Genomic DNA, 24,468 nt, shown 5'->3' on the forward strand with positions numbered 1-24,468 from the left:
ATTCCCTTAATTTGAGTCAAAATTTTAAATGCTTACATTTAGAAAGAGATGATTTAGGCTTTTTTTTTTTGTTGAACTTCATATTTAGCCTAGGCCACCTAAATTAAATTATGACCTTTGCAACTAATTTGAAGCCTATATCCAAATTTTATTGGTTACCTTTGTTTAACCTAGCCATTAAACCAAGTTCAAATCCTTACCCTAAGTAGAAGAATGTATAATTATGAGGTTTAGATACATTAAACTATATATATATATATATATATAAAGAATAAGAAGGAGAGTTAATTCATTAATGCTAGCAATCAAAGAGAAAAAAAAAATGGAAGATCACCCCATGAAATAAAAAGTAATCAAAATTTAAGTTTGGGGAATTATAGCAAGGAAGTTGTTATCAAAATCTTAATATTAAGAAGAATAATCCTTGCCAAATGGTCTCTAATATTGTGCTAATAAATTATTCTCCAGTAATCTCTCTTTTGAAAATAAAATATGTAAATATATATTTTGATGTAATGAAAATCTTGATATTATGCATTCTTTGTACTTTTATCTATCCTTTTATCCTTTTTCTTTGTTTAGCTAAAATTATACCTCTAAAGCCCCATAATAACCTTAATAAAATGCCTTTTGATCTTTTTAATTGTATGAATTTCGATTTGTGGAGAAGGGATAACTGATTTTGCAAATGGAAATATTGAATTTATATTATCAAACATCTTATTGAAAGGTTAATAATTTTCATAAAAATTCATATTCTATTTGTCATAACTTGAACAAATATCAGTGTTTATTAACTCATGTTTAAATTAAGAATGTGTTTTGCTGGTAATTAAATTTTTGCAAGAAAATAATTAGTTTAGGAAACACTTGAATTATTCTCTTATTAATAATTTTTTATATTTTTGAAATTGTGAATAATTATCCCCAACCATATTAAGCTAGCTTTGTTAGTTTGTTTAGCTTGTGTTTTTCTTTTGTTTAGCTTGTGTTTTTCTTTTGTTTTTAGTTTTATTGCTTGAGGACAAGCAATGGTTTAAGTTTGGAGAATTTTGATAGATGTTACTTTCATAGTAGTTTTAATATAATTTTTATTAGAATTTTTAGTATTTTTGATTACTTTAATTAGTTTTTATTTATATTTTTATTTAAAGCTTTCTCGAATCACATTTCACTTGATCTTAGGGAATTTTATAGCATTTTTTATAGAAAACCAGCAGAAAAGAGTGTGCCTAAGCAAAAAGGTTAGCATGCCCTGGGCATGTTATCCAGCACGGCCCGTGCTGTGTTAAATTCAACAGAGGTTCAAAGGCTAGCACGCCCAAGTCATGCCAGAGAGCACGCCCGTGCTACAAGAGATTGTCGATCTCTGAGCATGCTCCCCCCAGCACGGCTGTGCTGCAACCACCTTGGGGACTCAGAGCCTAGCACACCCAAGCCGTACCAGATAGCACACCCGTGCTGAAGAATAAATATTGCCTTGGGCTGAGAACACCAGTTCTAGCCCGTGCAGCTTGCATGGACTTGCACGAAATGCTTCTGACGTGCAAATCAAGCTTAAAATCTATCAAGCCACTGAAAGAATCCCAATTTAAAAACATACAAAGCCTAATTAGTCTCCTATCCCCAAACGATTTCTTCCTTATTAAAAATTCTTTTTCCTAAACGAAGTCAAAGTTTCCCCAATAACTCTATATAAAGTGAGGAGCCATTCATTATATATGATCCCTTTTTCTATTGTTTTCTAGATAATTTTCTCTCTCTTTAAGACTTCAAGTATTCAAGTTGGTGTCACGATATAAGGAAGCCACTCAAGCCAATTGTTGACTAGTTTTCATTTCTAAACTTTGTTTTTGTTTATTATTTTTTATTAGATTATTTACAAATTTAATTGAGTTTTATTTAATTACTATGTCGAACTAAACTCTCATACTAGGGATTTGATGTAGCTTAATTTCTATTCCAATTTATAATATTAGATTTGTTTTTCTTTGTTCAAAGTATAATTTATTATTGAATTTTATGCTTCCAAGCAGAGTTTCTCCTATGGATTGATTTATTTCATTAATTGCTATCGAAAGAAATGTTTTTCATGTGAAAAAAGGTAATAAATTACATGAGAATAATAAATTGATGCGGAAACTATATGGTTTGATTCATGAGGGGTTTTCATAAGTTAACGACTTTAGGTTATGAATTCATAAACAAACCATAAAACTTAATGATTTAATTCATATTTAATTACGCTATTGGAAGATAGATAATTAGACTGGGTTAAAATAGCTAATAATACATCGGGAGAGCTTGTTAATGATTTTAGGGTTGTTTCCTGATAGCCTCGCAAAGCGGGCAAATCTTGTTATGTTATTTCGATATAAATTGCATGAATGCATGATTGTTTTTGTACATTTTACGTTTGTTCGTGTTGTTTTGTTTTAAAGTGAATTGCAGGAACAAAGTTGGAGCAAAGACTTGTTCTATACAAAAATAGGGTCAAAACAAGTTAAAAAGATAGAAGAATTCCTTGATCCAGCCTTCGCGCGTTCAAGCAAGTCGCAACAAAGAAAAATGCCCACGTCGCGAGTGCGACATTCATATACGCGGGCGCGACAACCAGATCTGAGTTTCAGAAGCAATTGGACCAGAAAGACGCGAGCGCGATATTCATATACGCGGGCACGAGAAAGCACCTTTGAGAGTCAGAAACATTGCCAACGAAACGCGCGAGCGCGATATTCATATACGCGGGCGCGAGAAGAACTTTTGAGAGGCAGAAGCATTTGAAGCAGAAGTCGCGAGCGCGACCTTTACCAGCACGAGCGCGAGTCGAGATTTCCAGAAGACGTAATTGATGCCTTTTCATCAGAAAATCATATCTTTCCATGCACAAGTCGGGACTCTTCCCAAGAGAAGTCACCTCAAGCACCTCTTGGCCAACCAATCACTACCAAAACCACCATCACTCTTCTCCTCTATAAATAGCAATCAAAGTGAAGAGAGATAGAGAGAATTGACTCTTATTTCAAAGTTAGATTCACAAAAATACTTAGATTGTATTAGGAGAAGTGTGTTAGTAGTACTTAGAGCAAGATTGACGAAAGTCACTTGTTATTGATTGTGCCAAGAACACCAAGAAGTTCCTCAAGGTGTGACGCCCTCCGGAGGCTTGAGTTTGATTACTTCTTTCTCTTGTTTTATAGACTTGTTGTATGTTGGTCTTCATAATTCTTCTATACAAAGCAACAATTTTAATTGGTAGTATTCAATAAAAATTCCTTAAGTTATCTTTTGATCTTTGTTTAATCAAAGTTACTAGATTATATTCTCAGAAGGAAATAGTTTAGTAAAGATCAAAGAGATTTAATTCATTGAATTGAATTTACATATGCATATTTTACTTATTTCTGTTGAAATTAAATCTGTCTTATTGAAATAATCAAAGAATAAGAATTAGGTTTAATATTTAACAAGATAGGGATTTTATTATATGTAGAAATACATATAATAGATAGTATAATTCTATACTGAGAAGTTGAATTATATTATACCATATGTAATTAAGAGATTCTTTATTGAATATTACAAGCTTTTGCATAGAAAAGGAAAATCCTGTGTACAATTAATTAGTCTAAGTATTTTACTACACATTTGTCTTTATGATTAATTATTCTAAGTATTTTAATGCACATTATTCTCTGAACACTACAAAAAAAATGCCAAATTGCGACCGCTTTTTGCGACCGACCAAAATCGGTCGCAATATTGCGACCGATTTGCGACTGTTTGCCAATCAGTCGCAAAATTTAGCGCGAAAAATTCGCGCGAGTTTGCCTCTCCATTTGCGACTGAATTACTACTCCTTTGCGACCGATTTGGTGACCGCTTTGCGACTAACTGTGTTTCTGTCGCAAAAAATGCGCGCGTAAAAAAATGGATAAATTCTGGGACCGAAATGAGATAAAAGTGCGACCGACTATTTCAGTCGCCAATCGGTCGCAAAATGCTCGCGTAGTAAAACGACGTCGGACAATTAAAAAATTGCGACCGATTTAAATTACGTTTGCGACCGATATGTCGGTCGCAAATTTTAGGGCTTTAAACGCGCCCTCTTCTTTTCTTTTCTTCTTCTTTCTCTCTTCTCCTTCTCCTCTCCTCTCCTCCGTCCGCAGCGCCGCTCCAGCCCCTCCTGAGAACGCTCCAGCCCCTGTGACGCCGCCACCGACGCTCCGGTCACTCCTCTACGCCGTTCGCCACCGTCTGGACACCATTTGAGGTAAGCCGGTTTGCATTTTATTTTTTTCGAAATGTTTTTTTTTTTTTTTTTTGCGATTTTTGTGTATTTTTCAATTTATTATTATTGTTATTATTATTAATATTGTTAATGTTGTTGTTAGTGTTGTTGTTATTATTATTATTATTATTAATATAGTTATACTAGTTTAGTTTTTTTTGTTTTACTGTAAATGAAATTGATAATGTGAGCTTTTGGTTTCCTTTTGTTTATTTATGAATTATTAAGAGCTGATTATTTTATGGGTTTGATTTTCAAACTTGATAATATTCAATTAATTAAATGAGTTCAATAGATCAATTTAGGAAAGAAGAAACTTAACTGATAAAACTATTTTAATAATCTAGCAAAAAATTCAGACTTTTAGCTATAGTAATTAGATTGCAAGAATTCTTATGCTCCATCTAAATTGAATTCTGCAAATTATCAGGTCAGTGCCAATTTTTCTGCTGCAAAATATCTTTCTGTATGAATCTTCAGCCACTATCTTTAAAAATAGATAAATATATAGAACATGTAGAGGTTTCATCATGTAAAACCAATATGATTAATATTTTACAATTCCTCAATTATCAGGTGTGCACAGTTTGGAAGCTGAAACCTAAACAATATGGAAATTGAGAAGAAGGAAAATTAGGAAAGATTTGTTGGGAAATCTTGAATTTTTCAAATTTTAGTTGGAAATTTAGAATCTTGACTTATTTGCTATTTTTGAAGGTCCTAAATTATAAGCAGGCAGCCAGATTAATCCAAAAATTCATCAACTTGTTTTCTGATTTTTCTTCCCTGATCAGTTCCAAATCAACCTCCATACAATAAATAAATAAGGGAAAAACGTGTTTACAAGTTTATAACTACCACCACCACCAATATTTTATTTAGTTTATTATCGCAAAGCCACCATCTTTCTACTGGGATATTAATTGAGGCTCCATAAATTACAAGATCATCTAAAGAATGTTTGATTATAAGCATTGAAAACTTTTTTTTTTTTTTTGATAGCTAATAATTATATATATATATATATGCACACAAACATTCTCCTTATACCCAATGTGAATTAAGAGAATAAAAAGGGAAAAAAAATGCATCAGATGCCTCAAACTTGAACTAGTAAATTTTATTAACAAAATATGCACATTCCAAAGTCTTTTTATATTATATATATATAGATATGGCTGTGTCAACCAACCATTTTCAGAGCTTCTTCACCCTTCTTTTATTATTATAAAAAAGGATTCCAATATTTTTTAAAAGCCACTAACAATGCACAAAGTTTGATGATAAATTCTGCAACCCTTTTAGAAATGGAAGCCCAATTGGAAAATAACTATTATTTCCCAACAACTTGGTTTCTTTGTCAACCCCACTTACTATGATTGGCTCTATGCCATTAATTCAGGTTTTCCATTGTAATTAACCAACTAAAAGTAGTATAATTAACCAACTAAAAGTAGTATAAACCAAACTAATAACAATTTGAATTTTTTCTCATGTAGTAAAAGATACCTTTATTTTAATAAAATTTTCTATTTTCATTGTTTCGATGACCGAATTTCGCATTTAAGCTATAACTAAACTTTCACTACTATGGTATACATTTTATTTTGTCATACCTAAGTTACTAGATGTAGGGTTATTCTTGGTGAAGTTAGGTTAGGTTTGATACAGTTTAAAATTTATCCAAACCAAATTAATATTTTTTTCTTTATTATAGATATTATTGTCGTTATTATTCTTAAATATGTTTTTATTAAATGAAGGTTGAGTTTGGATTGGAGGCCTAGTAGTGGCCATTTTGCCTTTGGAGAATGTTGATATGTTATAGAAGTGTTTATTGAAGTGTTTTTGTATTTGAGATTTGATTGTGTTGTGCCGAAATGCTGCCGAATTTTTTTCAATAAATTCAATATGTAGAATAGTACACTTACCTTTATTATAGTAGGTATATAACCTTTGTATTGAATAAATGAACTTAGTTTTTTTACATTTATATATAGTTCCCCTTATTATAGAAATAACCTTAGTTAGTTATAAGTGTAAATTGAACATTACATTAGTGGCATGTTTTAAGGCTAGATCAGACTAATGCAATTACATATAATTTACCCTTGATAAACACATTGTTAATTAGGTAAAGAAAATGCGAAATAATCGCGATTGGATGTACTGGAGGTTCGAGGTCAATGGGATATTAAGACAAGAGTTCCTGAATGGATTGGAGGCGTTTATACAGTTTGCAGTTGGTAATCCCAGTTTTATGGATGGGAATAAGTTGAGGTGTCCATGTAATCACAAGAAGTGTCGAAATCGAGCCTTCTTAGACATTGATACAGTGAAACTTCATTTGTGCAAAAATGGGTTCGTGGAAAATTATTACGAATGGATACATCATGGTGAAGCGCGAGTTGCCAGTGGGTCAGGCCACTCCATCTGAAAATTATTACGAATATGAAGAAGAGGAAGCTGATGAAGAGGAGGAGGAAGCAGATGAAATTGAAGACACTTAAAACTTAGAGCAATTTAACTGTTACAAATTGATAAATGTATATGTAATTAATATTATTAATGAGGAGGAGGGTCGATCCCTCGTCCTTCGTCAGGTACGTCTGGGGCTTCGTCATCTGCTCAGCGACCAGTACTGCCACCATCACATCCTTCTTCAGGTACGTCTGGGGCTTCATCCTCTGCTCAGCGTCCAGTACTGCCGCCATCACATCCTTCTTCAGGTACGTCTGGGGCTTCATCCTCTGCTCAGCGTCCAGTACTGCCGCCATCACAGCCTTCTGCTCCTTCCTCTTCTGCTCCATCCTCTTCTGCTCCTTCCTCTTCTACTCCCGTTTCTGGACCAGTACAGACTCCACCAGCTGCACAGTCACCTACTGTGCAAGGTAATCATAAATGTCATAACTGTCATTTTAATTATATATTAATTATCTAGAAATTTATAATCTTTGTATTTCTTTTGCAGTTTCATCAGATCCACGTATCACCCTCAGTTTGGTAGCGGGACAGTAAGTACTTATTCAAATTTTCTGCAGGCATATTTTGTATATATATTTTGTACTTATTCATAACTGTGATGCTTTCGTGTAATTATATTTTACTTCTGTTTTTTTTTTTTTTTAGCATATATCCATCTTCTCGAGCAGCGAGGCAAATTTTGAAGATAATCAAGCTACAGCTGCATAAAGAAGGATACACATGGGATGCCGTACCACAAGAGGCGAGAGACTTTTATTGGGAGGAGTTCTAGGTATTCTTTGGTTTAAGTTATATCATCATTCAATGTTTACAATTCAAGATACAAATCGACAATGTTTAAACGCTATATTTCATTTTTTTTGCAGAAACATTTCATATGGGACGAGGCCATTACGGCTATGCTGAAAGTAGCCTGGGAGAAGATATGCGCCGATCGATACGCTGACTTCACCTATAGGATGAGAAGAAGCGGTAAGAAGCAGCAGTGCGTGTCTCAGGAGATATGGGAGAGCTGGCAAAAGGCTTGGGAGGATCCTGCATTCAAGAGAAAGCGGGAGATATTTGCACAAAACAGGTGCAGTGAGACTGGCGGTGATGGAGCAGGACCTTCGCGACACACAGGCGGATCTATATCTGCTATAGAGACAGCTCGATTATTAGTAAGTGAATTAGTCCATTTACAAGAAACTGATGTTTAATGAAAGGACACTATATATATTAATATATCATGCATATAAATTCATTACAGGCTAAAGAATTAGGTCGTGAGCCCACACCGATGGAGGTGTTTACATACACTCACACGAAGGACCACGATCGTAATACCTTTGTCGACAGACGTGCGCTGAGCGTCAATGTAAGTAACAATGAATAATATTTACATTTACCCTCTAATCATTATGAAGATGTACAAAGTTCAATATAACAAAGCTCGCAATTGCATTGATTTATTAATTTTTTGTTTTCAGGAGAACTATACTACAGCTCGGGAGCGTATTGTTACTTCTCAGACCGATGAATCCGAAGCTGAGTCAAGAATTGACGAGGTAGCACTTTATCTCGAGGCTGTAGGGGGCGAGAAGAAGAGGAAGGTATACGGCATCGGGTCTCAGGCATCACAGTTTTACACTGGCTCAGCAGCTCACGCTTCTACAGCCAGCGCAGCACCACAGCCGGAGCACACTGACTCGCACTATGATGATGATATACGGGCTCAGCTTGCTGATCAGCAGAACAAATTGCAGAGCTTAGAGCGCATGTGATGCGACTGTCCGGTGAGCACGGTGCTGGTACTTCTTCCTCTGATCCTGCGCCTGCTACAGACCGACATGTTTCGACGTCTCAGCAGCAGCCACTATCGGCTCCTGATCCCGGTGCTGCAGACGATACCTTGGTCACCCCTCCTGGCGCTACATCACATCCAGCAGGTACTCCTCCCGGCGATCCGACATCGGATCTTGCAGATGAGCAACAGCATATATAGATTTGATTTTGGACCTTTTTAGTTTTTCATTTGTATTTTCATATTTTAATTTGTTCAAAACAATAAAAATTACATTTTTATACTGTTCTTGAATTGCGTGTGTGATATATATGCATTTATGTCAATTTTCACAGGTGCAGAAAAATTTTGGTTTCAAAACAATATTTAATTTTTTTTATTTTTTTTTCATTTTTGCGACCGATTTGCTACCAAAAGTAAACATTTTGAATTTACAATTTGCGACCGATTTCAAAACATTGCGACCGACTTTCTGCGACCAAATTTGCGACTGATTTTCCAATTAAACCGCGACCAAAAATTGCGACCGCTTATTCACGTTTGCGACCGATTTTATCGGTCTCTAATTTGCGACCGAAGACACAATCGGTCGCAAAATTGGTTTGCGACCAGTGATTTTACGACCGACACTTATCGGTCGCTACAGTAAATTAGCGACCGATTTTTGCCATTTTGCGACCGATTTGTCGGTCGCAAAATGGCGTTTTTTTTGTAGTGGAAGTTGAATAATCATTAGATCTAGAATAACTAAGAAATTCCTTAGAACTATTTTATATTTGTATTCCTGTAAACATATCAGTAAGAATAAAGTAGCAAGTGTACTCAACCTGTTCCTCGTGGGATCGATCTTTTATTACTACGTTGCGATCCGTATACTTGCGGGAACTCAAAAGAGACGCAACAAGTTTTTGGCGCCGTTGCCGGGGAATGGTGTTCTGTCATTTAACGAAATATTCTTATATATGATTTACAGCTTGTTTTAATTAATATACTTACTTATAATTGATTCAAAATTTTGCAGAAACACATAATTTACACACCTCATATGCCAAGCACCAGATCTTCAAACAGTGAATTGGAGGATTATCAACCTGAGATTGAACAATTTCTTTCACAACGAAAGAAGAAAAAGAAAAGAAGAAATTCAAGAGTCATGGGTGATGGAAATCCGCCACAGAGGTTGATGGACTTTGTTACTCCAAGTTTAAATGGTTCACAAAAGGGAGTAGTACGTCCACCGGTGAATGCTAACCAGTTTGAGATTAAACCTGCTTTATTACAAATGCTTCAAAATAGTGTTCAGTTCTACGGATTACCAAATGAAGATCCTAACTCACATATAGCCAGTTTTCTTGAAATCTGTGATACATTCAAGATGAATTCAGTACCAGCAGATGCTATCAAGTTACGTCTATTTCCTTTCACATTGAAAGACAAGGCAAAAGCTTGGTTAAATTCATTACCACCAAACTCTATCACTACGTGGGAAGAATTAGCCCAAGCCTTCCTGTCTAAATATTTCCCACTAGCGAAAACCGCTAGGCTTATCAAAGAAATAACCTCATTTACCCAACATGAAAATGAATCCTTATATGAGGCATGGGATCGCTACAAAGAGCTCCAACGAGTTTGCCCACACCATGGCCTTCCCCAAAATATATTGATTCAAACCTTCTACAATGGGGTAACACCATCTACAAGGGGAACTATAGATGCTATGGCAGGAGGATCATTAATGAAGAAGACTACTAATGATGCAATTGAGTTACTAGAAGAAATGGCCAACAATAATAGCATATGGCCAACTGAAAAGGTTCAGGTAAGTCATTCTACTGTTAGTAATGAGTCTTCTTCTTCTTCAAAAATTCGGCAAAGAAAGTGCATGAATTAGACCCCTTAACTATGATGCAAGCACAGATTTCTGCTTTGTCTTATAAAATTGATAACTTAAACATAAGTAAATCAACATCTCTTATTTGTGACAATTGCGGTCAAAATGGGCATGTGTCAAATGAATGTAATTATAAGCATCCGGTTATGGAGGAACAAGTGAATTATGTCCAAGGACAAGTTCGTGGTCCATATTCAAATACTTATAATGCTGAAAATCGTAATTATCATAACTCTTTTTGGAGAAATCATGATAATCAGGATAGAGGCAATCAGGGTAGTCAATATCAAGATAGACCGGGACAATTGACTAATAAAATTGATAAATTTCTGGAGGGCTTTAACCAAAAGATGAGTAGTCAGGATGATAGCTTTAAATGGTTAGAATCAAAGTTTGATAAGTTATTCAAAAATCATTCATCATTTATACATAACTTGGAGGTACAAGTAGGGCAACTTGCAAGTGCTATTTCCTCACGTGAAGTGGGAAATCTTCCTAGTAATACAGAAAAGAATCCTAGGGAGAATGTGAGCGCCATTGCCTTACGAAGTGGAAAAATAGTAGATAAAATAGTTCCTTCGGGTATTGATGCTAATATTTTGAATAACATAACTGTGGAGCCGGTTGGTGAACCAAGCAGTGAAGTAAATAGTGCAGGATCAAGAGGACAAGAAAAAGGAAAGGACACGGAGAAGGACAACATTAAAATTTATCAATCTAGGCCACCTTTTCCGCAAAGGCTCAAGAAGCAGGAGCAAGATAAGCAGTTCTTAAATTTTATTGATAAACTGAAAAATTTGCATATCAACATGTCACTTATGGAAGCTATCACACAAATTCCAAATTACGGTAAGTTCCTTAAAGAATTGATCTCAAAGAAATGTAGTTGGGAAGATGTGTCGACAGTCACTCTAACTGAGGATTGCAATTCCATAATCTCAAGTAAGTTACCTACTAAACTCAAAGATCCAGGGAGTTTCACTATACCATGCAAATTAGGTAAAGTAGATTTTCCTAAATGCCTGTGTGATTTAGGAGCAAGTATTAATTTGATGCCATTATCTCTCTTTAAGAAATTGGGATTAGAGGATGAAGTTAAAAGAACTAATATGGTTTTACAACTTGCTGACCAAACTATTAAAAGACCTTATGGTATCATTGAGGATGTGCTTGTTAAGGTTGACAAATTTATTTTTCCAACTGATTTCGTCATACTTGACTTTGTTTATGATGAAAATTGTCCTCTTATTTTAGGAAGACCATTTATGAACACAGGGAGGGCATTAATTGATGTTTCAGAAGGAAAATTAGTCCTTAGGATAGGTGATGATGTCATTGAATTTCATATAGATAAAGCTATGAAATATCCTATGGATGAGGGGAATTGCATGAGAATTGATGTAGTTGATGTCTGCATACAAGAAATGTTTGCTTTGGAAGATAAGGAAAATTTTGAGGAAGAAAATGTCAATAATAAAGAAGAGGAGTTTATAAATTTAAGACCTGAAATGTTACTTAGGGAGCATGAACCTTTACCACCATCAATTGAAGTTCCACCAACAATAGATCTTAAAGAGTTACCGAATCATCTACGATATGCTTTCTTAGGTAAAGATCACACTCTTCCTATAATTATTTCTAACAAATTAACTATAGATCAAGAAAATGACTTGTTAAAAATTGTTAGAAATAGGATTAAGAGTATAGGATGGCAAATTTCTGATCTTAAGGGGATAAGTCCAAATCGAGTCATGCATTATATCAATCTTGAGGATGGACATATACCTAAGGCAGAAAGACAAAGGAGACTTAATCCTAATATGAAAGAAGTAGTGAAGAAAGAAATTATCAAATTGCTAGATGCAGGAATAATATACCCAATTTCGGATAGCCAATGGGTTAGTCCAATCCAATGTGTGCCTAAAAAGGGAGGAATGACTGTAGTAAAAAATGAAGATGGTGAACTAATTCCTACTAGGACCACTACAGGTTGGAGGGTATGTATTGATTATAGAAAACTTAATTCAGCCACAAGAAAAGATCATTTTTCGTTACCATTCATAGATCAAATGTTAGAAAGAATTGCTGGTCATGCTTTCTATTGTTTTCTCGATGGATATTCGGGATATTTTCAGATTTATATCTTTCCGAATGACCAAGAAAAGACCACATTTACTTGTCCATTTGGTACATTTGCATATAGGCGCATGCCTTTTGGATTATGCAATGCACCTGCAACATTTCAATGTTGCATGACCGCGATTTTTAATGATTACATAGAAGAAATTATGGATGTCTTTATGGATGACTTTTCTGTGTATGGTGATTCATTTGAAGATTGTTTGAAAAATCTAGATCTTGTATTGTCAAGATGTGAAAGTGCTAACTTGGTTTTGAATTGGGAGAAATGCCACTTTATGGTTGATAAGGGCATTGTTTTAGGGCACAAAATAAGTAAGGAAGGAATCCAGACAGATAGGGCAAAGATAGAAGCCATAGAAAAGTTACCTCCTCCCACTACGGTTAAAGGTATAAGATCTTTTCTAGGCCATGCAGGATTTTATAGAAGATTTATAAAAAATTTTTCTATCATTGCTAAGCCTCTAACTAACTTACTTGTTAAAGATGCATCTTTTGATTTTTCTCCAGAATGTTTGGAAGCTTTTAATACTTTAAAGAATGCATTAGTAAGTGCACCTATTATAGCAAAACCCAATTGGGGATTACCATTTGAAATAATGTGTGATGCTAGTGATGTTGCTGTTGGTTGTGTTTTAGGCCAAATACATGAGAAAAAGTTGCATGTGATATACTATGCTAGCCATGTTCTAACTAGTACTCAAATAAACTATACAACTACTGAGAAGGAAATGTTGGCTGTAGTATATGCATGTGATAAATTCAGATCATACTTGTTAGGAGCCAAAGTCATAATCTATACTGATCATTCTGCATTGAAATACCTGTTTGCTAAAAAAGATGCAAAACCACGTCTTATTCGATGGGTATTATTATTGCAAGAATTTGACATTGAAATTAGAGATAAAAAGGGTTCTGAAAATTTAGTTGCTGATCATTTATCACGTCTGGAAAATGAAGAAGGACCAATAGGAGAAACTACAATTATAAATGAAAGTTTTCCAGATGAGAATTTAATGTTAGTACAACATGTTCACACACCTTGGTATGCTGACATTGCAAATTTTCTAGCTTCTAACATCATACCTCCAGATATGACTTATGCACAAAAGAAGAAGTTCTATGCAGATGCTAAAAATTTCTTATGGGACGAACCATTCTTGTTCAAGATATGTATGGACGGTATGATTAGAAGGTGTGTAGGGGAAACTGAAATACAAGATATACTTATGCATTGTCACTCTAGTCCATATGGAGGGCATCATGGAGCAAATAGAACTGCTTCAAAGGTTTTGGAAAGTGGTTTTTATTGGCCCACTCTATTTCACGATGCTCGTATATTTATGTCTCATTGTGACAGGTGTCAACGGGTTGGCAACATAAGTCGAAAAGATGAAATGCCTTTATCCAACATACTCGAGGTAGAGATATTCGATGTATGGGGAATCGACTTCATGGGACCATTCCCTATTTCACAAGGTAAAAGTTATATCTTAGTAGCTGTTGACTACGTTTCCAAGTGGGTGGAAGCACAAGCTTGTGTCACAAACAACGCCAATACAGTGGTAAAATTCTTAAAAGCATTATTTACCAGATTTGGGGTTCCCAGAGCAATCATAAGTGATGGAGGTACGCACTTTTTAAATAGATCATTTGAAAGTCTTTTGAGGAAATATGGAGTACATCACAAGGTATCTACTCCGTATCATCCACAAACTAGCAGTCAAGTGGAAATCTCCAACCGCGAGCTTAAGTGGATTTTGGAAAAAACGGTCAATTCATCACGTAAGGATTGGTCACTTAAACTCGATGATGCACTTTGGGCGTATAGAACGGCATTTAAGACACCAATTGGGATGTCTCCATATCGTTTAATCTATGGCAAGGCATGTCACCTACCCCTAGAATTGGAATACAAAGCATATTGGGCAATAAAGTCTTTGAATTTTGATTCAAGCAAGGCTGGTTACAAAAGGAAACTTCAGTTGAATGAACTTGATGAGATCAGATTATTAGCATATGAAAATGCCAAGTTATATAAGGAAAGAACTAAGAAATGGCATGATAATCAAATCCGAATCAAATCATTTAAAGAAGGAGACCAGGTGTTATTATTTAATTCAAGATTACGCCTATTTCCTGGAAAATTGAAGTCCAGATGGAGTGGACCATTTGAAGTAATCAAAGTTGCAGAACATGGAGCATTAGAATTGAAGAATCTATCTAATGGATCCACATTTATGGTCAATGGACAACGGTGTAAGCTTTATTTGGGTAATAGGATTGATGATCCACCACAGGTAACATTTTGAATCAAATAGGTATGTATAATATCAATAAATTAATATACTTTGTTTATTATAACTTATTATTTTATTTATTTTATATTACCTTCATATATATATATAAAAAAAAAAGGAAACCCATCAAAAATCAAGTGTGCAGAGAATTCTATTTTTGCAGGAAGCCAAAATTCGCGAGCGCGAATAAATGACACGCGATCGCGAATGTTGCAAAAAAGAGATAGAAGCTTTTTAAAACAAAGCTCGCGATCGCGACATTACTCTGCGCGAGCGCGACTACTCCACAAAAGAAGTCAGAAGCTTCCGGATCAAAATCGCGATCGCGACATATATCTGCACGAGCGCGAGTTTTTGCAAAATAAGTCAGAAGCACAGAGATTCAATCTCGCGATCACGATAATACTAAGCACGAGCGCGATTAGGGCACAAAAGAGGACAGAGGCAAGGCGAGAACCATTCGCGAGCGCGAATTTTCAGACACAATCGCGACTCCAGAAAAATTCCTGGCGCGATTCCACAAATTTTTGGCGCAACTTCCTAACGGTCAGAAATTCTCAACTGCCCTCTCACATTCCAATCAATTCTTCTCCTTCCCAAGGCATTCAAACCTGCGAAAAACTGTAAGTAACCTTTCAAATCCAATCAAAACTCTTCCTTTTCAACTTCCCCATTAACTACTCAACCCTATCCTTCCCCAATTCATCTATATAAGAAATTCAAGTCCCTTCTTTACAAACCCCCAAACTCTGTCACTACAAAATCAATTCCCAGCAACCCTCTTTTCTACATATCTTAAGCAACAAATAACTCCATCCACACTCACACCATGCCATTTAAGCAAAAGGCTAGGAAGAACAAGGAAGGATCTTCCTCCTCTGCACCAGCACGAAAGGATTTGGCCACCAGATATAAGGCTCCTTTCCCCATATATACTATAGCGGAGGGAGAACGCTACACACGCCTAGCCAAGTGCACTTTCACAGGTATGTATCTTCTTAACCCAACCTTTTTACAAAATACTGGTATTTTAGAGAAAGTACAGGAGTATTTGGAAACTCTAAATTTTGAAATATTTAGTCAATTACAAATTCCTGAAAATGCTAAATTAAGTTTAGAGTTACTAACTACTATTGATTGGGTAGATGATAATGAAATGGCCATCACATTTAGAGTGGATGGAGAAGAATTAACTGTGGGATATGATCAAATGCATGAATGGTTAGGATTTCCCAAAAGTTTATGTCCTCCTAAACCGAAAGGATGGAATGCATCTTCCGTTTGGAAAAAACTAACAGGGCAATCAACTTTTACCCCACGAAATTCTGGAAATAAATGGATAAAAGATGAGAGTATTTTGTATCTGCAGAAGTATTTGTGTTATGCCTTGTTTGGACGGGTGGAAGCATCCAAAGTCCAAACAAGAGACTTGTTTATTTTGGATTGTATTTTACAGGGAAAACGAGTGGACGTTGCAGGAATAATACTCGATACAATATACAATGCCTCTCGTCATCAAGGCAAAGTTACTTTAAGAGTGGGTAGTCTGGCGCCTATCTTGGCACATATTGCTCGGATGCCTATTCCACCTTATCAGCCCCAGCCTACAGACATTTTCCGATATATGGATGGCACATTCTTGAAAAAGACAGGGTCGGTTGAAGAAATCAAAGCTGGCAGCACAGTTCTATATCGCTGGAAGCCATGGGAAAGGCGAGTTGGGCAGAATGATCGCGACGACGGCACCTCTGAGGCACAAATGCAAAGACAGCGGAAGGGCAAAGTACCGGTCACATCATCTTCTCATGCCGAAGAAGAAGAAGATGAAGTTGCCGGGTGGAAACAAGTGTTGAGTAAAGTGGAAGCTTTACAGCAATCGCAGGAAACCTTGCAAGTTACTGTTCTTGACATGGGACAAAAACTGCATACAATCCAGAAAAACCACGAACGGATGGAACGGAAGTGGATGAAATACTTCCACCATCAACACATCGAGTTCACTCCATCGCCTCCAGGTTCTCCGGAGGCCTAAGGTTTTTCTATTTCCCTTTAAGTTTTTCTTTCTATTTTTAGTATTTGTTTGTGTGTTTATGCATGTGTCGTATGTTTTATTTGCATTTTAACCTCACACAATGAGGACATTGTAGCTTTTAAGTGTGGGGGAGACTTACATTTCATTATTTTTATCATGTTTAAAAAAAAAATTGTGACAATTAAAAAAGTCAACTTCTTTGCCTTAGTTCATTGTTTTAGTCTCTACATGTTGATTTGTTTGTATTTTGCTTGTTGAAATAGAAGTCTTGAATAATATACCATGATTAAAGAGATTAAATTCTTATATGAACTTAAAGTGTTAATATATTACATATGACATATTAAAATTTTCAAATAGCACATTCTAATCTTTAGTTAACTATCTAGACATTATCTTTTGTTTTAGAGAAGCTTGATTCCTAACTTGAATGAAGAATAGAAAGAAATTAAAAACTTGTATGTTTCAAGTCAATAAAGGATGAAGGTATGTTCAAGAGAGAAAAATATACGATAGAGGGAATAACGGAAAATCCGTTTTTAAAAGCAAAGTGGTATGGAGCATAAAATGCAACCACTTATCAATTACATTCCCATATACCTAGAATAAAAATAGCAAAAGAAAAAAATGTGGTATGGAGCATAAAATGCAACCACTTAAGTGAGTTAGAAATAAGACAACCTAAAAATGCCTTGAGATAAGAAACAATACATGTATGCTATCTAAAGTACTTCCTATTCTTTGCATTCTAGGGATGGAGGATTGCCTATCTCATTTCTTAAAAATGGCTAGATTTCTTATAGTTTAGATTTTTGTTTGCTATATTGAAAGTTTTACATGTCATATGCATTTATACTACTTAGTTCATAAATACATTAATCTCTTATCTTTGGTAGATTACTTAAGAAGTCTAAATCAACAAATAAAAACAAACATGATCAACATGAAGTTCAAAAAGAAGGATAAAAATTTTGCTTAGGGACAAGCAAAGAGCTAAGTGTGGGGGAATTGATAGCCTCGCAAAGCGGGCAAATCTTGTTATGTTATTTCGATATAAATTGCATGAATGCATGATTGTTTTTGTACATTTTACGTTTGTTCGTGTTGTTTTGTTTTAAAGTGAATTGCAGGAACAAAGTTGGAGCAAAGACTTGTTTTATACAAAAATAGGGTCAAAACAAGTTAAAAAGATAGAAGAATTCCTTGATCCAGCCTTCGCGCGTTCAAGCAAGTCGCAACAAAGAAAAATGCCCACGTCGCGAGCGCGACATTCATATACGCGGGCGCGACAAGCAGATCTGAGTTTCAGAAGCAATTGGACCAGAAAGACGCGAGCGCGATATTCATATACGCGGGCGCGAGAAAGCACCTTTGAGAGTCAGAAACATTTCCCCTACTTGAACAATTAAAATTGATTATTAAACTAATAAAATAAATTGAATAGAATTAAGTGAAATCAAAATCCCTACTAGCTTTTAGTCCTTGATTTCTTTTTATCGAATTGCCTTGCTTGATTTCTTTTTGCTCTCTTTTATTTTTTAAATTTAATTCCTTAAAGTAATTCTCCTTATTGCCATCTAAATAATAGTATATTAGCACAATTTTAGTACTTGGTTTGCGATTTCGTACACTTGCGAAAAAGTCTATCAACTTCCATCTCTCCCTATGGACTAATGTCCCAATAAGGAAAATCACGTTTGGCCTATAACTCAAAGCAAAATCTTTGAGTGCGTTTATTGTCCGAGAGTTGTCAAGCCCCTGGCAGTTCTAGTTGAAGATCTTCATGGCTTTCGGCTATTCTACTTACCAAGATCAACCGCTTTAGATGTACCTATAATCGAAGCTAATAAGTGAGAGCTAACAACTGAAATCCTTAGTTTTAGAAATAGATGTAGCAAAAGTGTGCAAATTATTCCTGGGTCTCTTCTTTGCTTCAATCGGTTATGTTACCTCCTCCTCTTCCCCTAACCCACCATTACTGTCATGATCAACGCTAGCATTATCTGTGTCCATAGACCCTCCATCATGCTTGTTAATGTCTATATTTCTAGTAAAACTATAAAAGGTATTTCTAAAGCCATGTGATTTTAGTGCGTAGTTGTCAACACCAGCATACCACATATCGACTCCCCTGGGTCCCGGAACCTCAACAATACCGTCCTCCCGCAACCAGTAACTTTGTGTTTGAGACATTCAACGATTGGGAACTCGTAATGATCATCCCACTCTGGTTTTAAATCTTCTTTTGCCTTATGCACCCTAATCTCACAAAACGAATCAGTGAGCCCTAACTTCCTACACAATTAACAAAAGACTGGCAATCTTCATCTCGAAACTAGACGTAGTAAACGTTACCCTCTAAATCTACAACTTTCCTTCTTCGTTTCAGAGGGTGTCGGATACCTAGTCTAACTCTAATTTGCATATATTTGTGCGAAGGATTAGAGTTACTACGAGCATCATATTCGATAAAAGCACCCACAAAATTTCCTAGCATTACAGCCACTGCTTCGATCATAAACCCAATCGGTAAGTCATGTACTTGCACCCAAAAGTCTGAAGACAGTAAAGGAATATCCATCGAATCTTCCCCATCCTTTATCGAACTCCAAACTAAAAGATGGCGATTGAACATCCGTGGAGCTCTGTTAACAGCCCTTTCCCAATCAACACTGTTATGAAAGCGAAATAAGAATTGCCTCACACCCAAACCCGTTATGGTTACTTCCCCCATAGGGTGCCACAAATCAACAAAAATAGTTTTCATGTTTTGAAAGTTTACAGAACTGTATGTAGGAAAGCTCCCCACCATACAAAATTCATAGGTTTCACTACCGCTACCCTCCTAGGACCAACAAAGATCTCCTTCTGCTCATCTGCAGAGATAAACAGATGATCAAAGTCCCAGTCCATAGGGGAGAAATGCTAATAGAATCAATCCATAAATTTAGTTGAGGTATATATACTACATTTATACTTAAAAAGAAAACTAATAACCAATCAAAATTAAGTTACTTTTATTTTTTCAATCAATAGAATTAAAATCTTTTAAGACATTTTTATTAATATATAAACTTAGTAGGGGCATTTTAGACACTTAATGTTGCATTGGTCACATTAATTTCCTATCTAAATTAAAAGTTTATTGGATAACCTAAGAAATTATATAATATATTAAATAAGATATATTAATATGGTAAGAGTATTATTTTTTTAAAAGATTTTAATTTTGTTGGTTGAAAAAATGAGAGTAATTTAATTTCTTCTTTGAGTATCGAGGAAGGGGAGATTTGAACCTAGATCTAATATCAAATCGTATATGTATATACCACTACATTATGTCTTAGTGTGCAAAGGTGATTTTATTTTGATTGGTTATGTTATACTATAAAAGTTACATATTAAATATGATAAGAATATAATATTATATATATATATATATATATATATATATATATATATATATATATATATATATATATATATATTATAAGTTCGATTTTATTTACTTAGAAATCCAATTACATATATTATTAGTTAGGAAATAAAATATATATTATAAACCTGGTTAAAATTTGAAAGGAGGAAAATATATTATCTTTTTTTATGTAGTCCACAATAATTATATTTTCAATCTTAATTGAGAAATTTTATATTAATTAAAATTTATAATTTAAATATAAATTAACAATCTTTTAATTAATATGATAAGAATATTTAGAAATTAACTCTTAATTTATAAAAAAAAATGTCCTTTAGTTTCCCATTTAGTTATTAAATTGACGAAATATTTTAATTTAAAAAAGTGGCCTTTAATTTAGTTTTTCATTTAGATACTCCCTCTATCCCAAAAAAATAGTCCACTTTCTATTTTCACATAAATTAGAAAATAGCAATTACTATGCTTAAAAGAACAATTTTATTGATATAACATTCTTATTATGTCCATTTTAAATAACACATAAGCAATTATTATATTAGAATAATAAGTAAGAAGTAATGAGCATTATTGAAAATCAGATACAATTTAATAAGAGGCATAATAGACAATTTAAGAATTAACTATAATGCAAAAAAAAAAAAAAAAGATGAATAATTTTTTTGGGACGAATAATAATTAGTCATATATTAAATTTACAAAATATTTTAATTTAAAAAATTGGCCTTTAACTTAGATATACTTAATTTTCCGCTTAAGCATTAATGATGCAATTTTATTTTTTTTTTTTTTTTTTTTTTTGCATATAAATATGATTTTTAATACAAATTTCAATTTTCATAACTATAAATAGAAGTATACACAAACCCGTTTAACAAAATAAATATTATTTAACAAAATATTATTTAATATAAAATAAATATATTAAAATAAATATTTAATGACATAAAATAAATTTCCTATTTAGATAAAATAAATATATTAAAATATAGTATTTAATTACATACAATAAATTTTCTATTTAAAATTAGATTCCTAATAGAATTTACATCAAAATGGAAAATTAACATAACTAATTAAAATTAAACTACCTTTGCTTGAGACTTAATAATTGTAATTAGTAACATATTATAAATTAAATAAAACAAATCTAATTATACAAAGGTACAATACATGATAATTTATTAAACATACTCAATTCTTTGAAAGCTTCTAATATGTAAAGAAAACTATCATATTTGTAAGAATTAGAAAACCAATATGTTTGGTGGTTGGAAAGAGGTAATATGGGTTGGGTTGGCTTTGCTTATTATTATTATTCTTATATAACATTAATCGCTATTTGTTCTATTAATTAAGATTAGGTAGTATGTTTTTTTTCTTTTTGGATAAAGAAGAGAAGAACAGAGATTAGATCAAGATGTATCTAGGATATGCCACCCCATAACTATCATGCTGAAGGAGACTAACCAAGTCTTGAGGAGACTCAAAGATATGGTTTCCCATAGGCAAAGTCGAACCATAATGGGCTAGCCAATTTGCACAGGTATTTGCTTCCCTGTAAATATGCGTGATATGGACCTCCTTATTTCTTTGAGGCAGCAAGCGGACTTTCAAGAAATGTCATATAGGGAAAAGAAAATTTACTCTCCTTTAATTGACTTTCTTCCCTCCAAAACCAGATTATATACCGGAGAAGGAGCAAGACTAGCCTGATTAACCAGCGAACAAGCTTGAGCATTATCCAGCTTCACAAGCAGCTTACGCATACCTTTATCCCAAGCCAAATGCAAACCCAGAAATAAACCCCAAAGCTCTGTCATAAGAATGGAACAGCTTCCCAAGTTGTAAGCGAACTCATAGCACCATCTCATTCCATCATTCCTAATTAAAGAGCCATCACAGTTGAGCTTGAACCAACACCACAGTCGGTGGACTCCAACCCAGAAACCTCCATTCCCTATCTCCACCCAGATGCAGCGCAATATCTTGTTGCGAAGCCTGAATATTCCTAACAAATGTACGAACCACTCCTGCAGGATCAGTCGGTCGGCCTATCTCCAGACAGAGAATAGTTTGATTCCTCCATTTCTAAAGAAACCGACTGCCTACAGCGAAAATAAAGTTCCAAGGACTACCATCTGCCAAAGCAATAGTAGAAATCCACCCACCTATCTACTTCCATAATCGAGAAGAACTCCATGCTCATAGCCAGAGTAACCAGACAGTCTACGAGCCACCATACAATCCCTAAGGACATGAAGAAACGTTTCATCATGAACCATGCAAATCGCACAGGCTGAGCTAGAGGCCCAGGGACAACGGTTCCTTTCAACATTAGTGAGCAAGCGATTATGAACAGTTATCCAGAGAAACGTCCGGATACGCTCAGGCCCTTGCCAAGACCAAACATCTTCAAAATCGCAGCTTTATCCACCCACAGATGACTACTTAACGCAGTATAAGCAGACTTGATGGAAAAGGTACCGCTTGATGAAAGACCCAAGAATACCGAATCCTCAAACTTAGATAAAACATGACTTCCACATCCAGCAATACTTTCAAGGATGGCATTCGGAAGAATATCCTCAAATAAATGCCTTATCGAACTCCTCAGGCAGAATCGGGACAGAAGTAAGGGTCCAAAGGGGGGGAATATCCTGAATCCACGAGTGTTGCCAAAAGCGAATGGTCTTGCCGTTCCCGATGGACTAGTAAACACCCTGCAATATGACCGGCCAGAGACGAGCAATGTTCCGCCAAAGCCAAAAGGAACCCACTGTTTTGAACTAAGCAGGAAAAAGGTCATCCCCTTGGTGTACTTTCTTCGTAACATTTGCACCCATAGAGCATTATTATTAACAATGAAACCCCACGCAAGCTTAATAATAAATGCATCATTAAAGGGCTGAAGCTTCCTCAATCCCAGGCCACCTGACTCCTTAGGCTGATAGATATATGATCCCATCTAATAAGCGAAAGACCTCGCTTTTGTTAATTACATCCCCAAATAAACTTTCTGCAATGCTTCTCAATCTCCATGCAAATAGAGAGGGGAACAGAAACCGTCTGAAACACAGAAGTAGGATAGCCATAAGAATAGCCTTCGTAAGCGTAATTCTACTAGCAAGAGGAAGATGTTTAGCTTTCCACATTAGGTAGTATGCTATAAATATTAAATACCAGACAATTTTCTATTTAGAATTATATTAAATTTCTTAATAGAATTTAGATTTAAATAGAAAATTAATATGACCAATTAAAATTAAACTATATTATGTAGCATGTTATAAATATTTTTTTTTTTTGAGGAAATGTTATAAATATTAATTATTAGACAATTTCCTAATTAAAATTATATTAAACTTCTTAATAGAATTGAAATTCAAATAGAAAATTAATGCAACCGATCAAAATTAAATTATCCTTAATGATATTAAATCAATCAATAAAATTAAAAGTTATAAATATTAATTATTAGACAATTTTCTAATTATAATTATATTAAAATTTTTAATAGAATTTAAATTTAAATTCAAATAGAAAATTAATATAACCTATCAAAATTTAACTAAAAATAAGATCAAATTATCCTTAACGATATTTTTAATCAGACCAATAGAATTAAAAGTTCTCCATGTCATTTGAAGATTCTCCAACCTTTTCACATTTTAGAAAACAAAAATAAAATGTGACGCTTTAAAATTTGATTGCCTGCGAAAATATCCAACTGGAATTTATATAAAAGTCGTTATCAATATTCACAGCAAACAAATTAATTTAAAGAAAGATCAATACACTAAAAAACAAGGAGCAGCCGACAGCCAATTAGAACCTATTATACAGAGAAAAAAGAGAGTCACGAAGAGAGAAGGAATTGCAATGGAGATTCGCCATTTTCCTTTTTTTCTCTTGCTCTCTGTTTCTATAACTGCACTCCAAGCTTTAAGCTTTAACTTGTCTTCCCCTAGTTTTAGGGTATTTCCCTATTTTAAAAGGTTTTAGATTTCTAGGTCGAAACAAGCAATATGCCTTTTAGTGTATTGCTCCTTTTTCATCTTACGAATGGAAATTATTCATTCAAGGAGAAGCATCTGCGGACATCTTCT

General features: G+C 34.5%; 1 non-coding gene and 1 pseudogene across 1 annotated transcript; one reads left to right on the forward strand and one right to left on the reverse strand.

The window, feature by feature from the left end:
• Window positions 1-9,741: 9,741 nt before the first annotated feature.
• On the forward strand, window positions 9,742-15,078 carry LOC149496260 (uncharacterized; annotated as a pseudogene).
• LOC149496261 (small nucleolar RNA R71) lies at window positions 10,099-10,205 on the reverse strand. The gene has a single exon (XR_016321080.1). It is a non-coding gene; the product is annotated as a small nucleolar RNA R71 (small nucleolar RNA).
• Window positions 15,079-24,468: the final 9,390 nt, after the last annotated feature.

Source organism: Jatropha curcas, chromosome 5 (assembly GCF_041381405.1).
Source record: "Jatropha curcas cultivar XTBG-Jc1 chromosome 5, XTBG_Jcur_1.0, whole genome shotgun sequence".
Taxonomy (NCBI): domain Eukaryota; kingdom Viridiplantae; phylum Streptophyta; class Magnoliopsida; order Malpighiales; family Euphorbiaceae; genus Jatropha; species Jatropha curcas.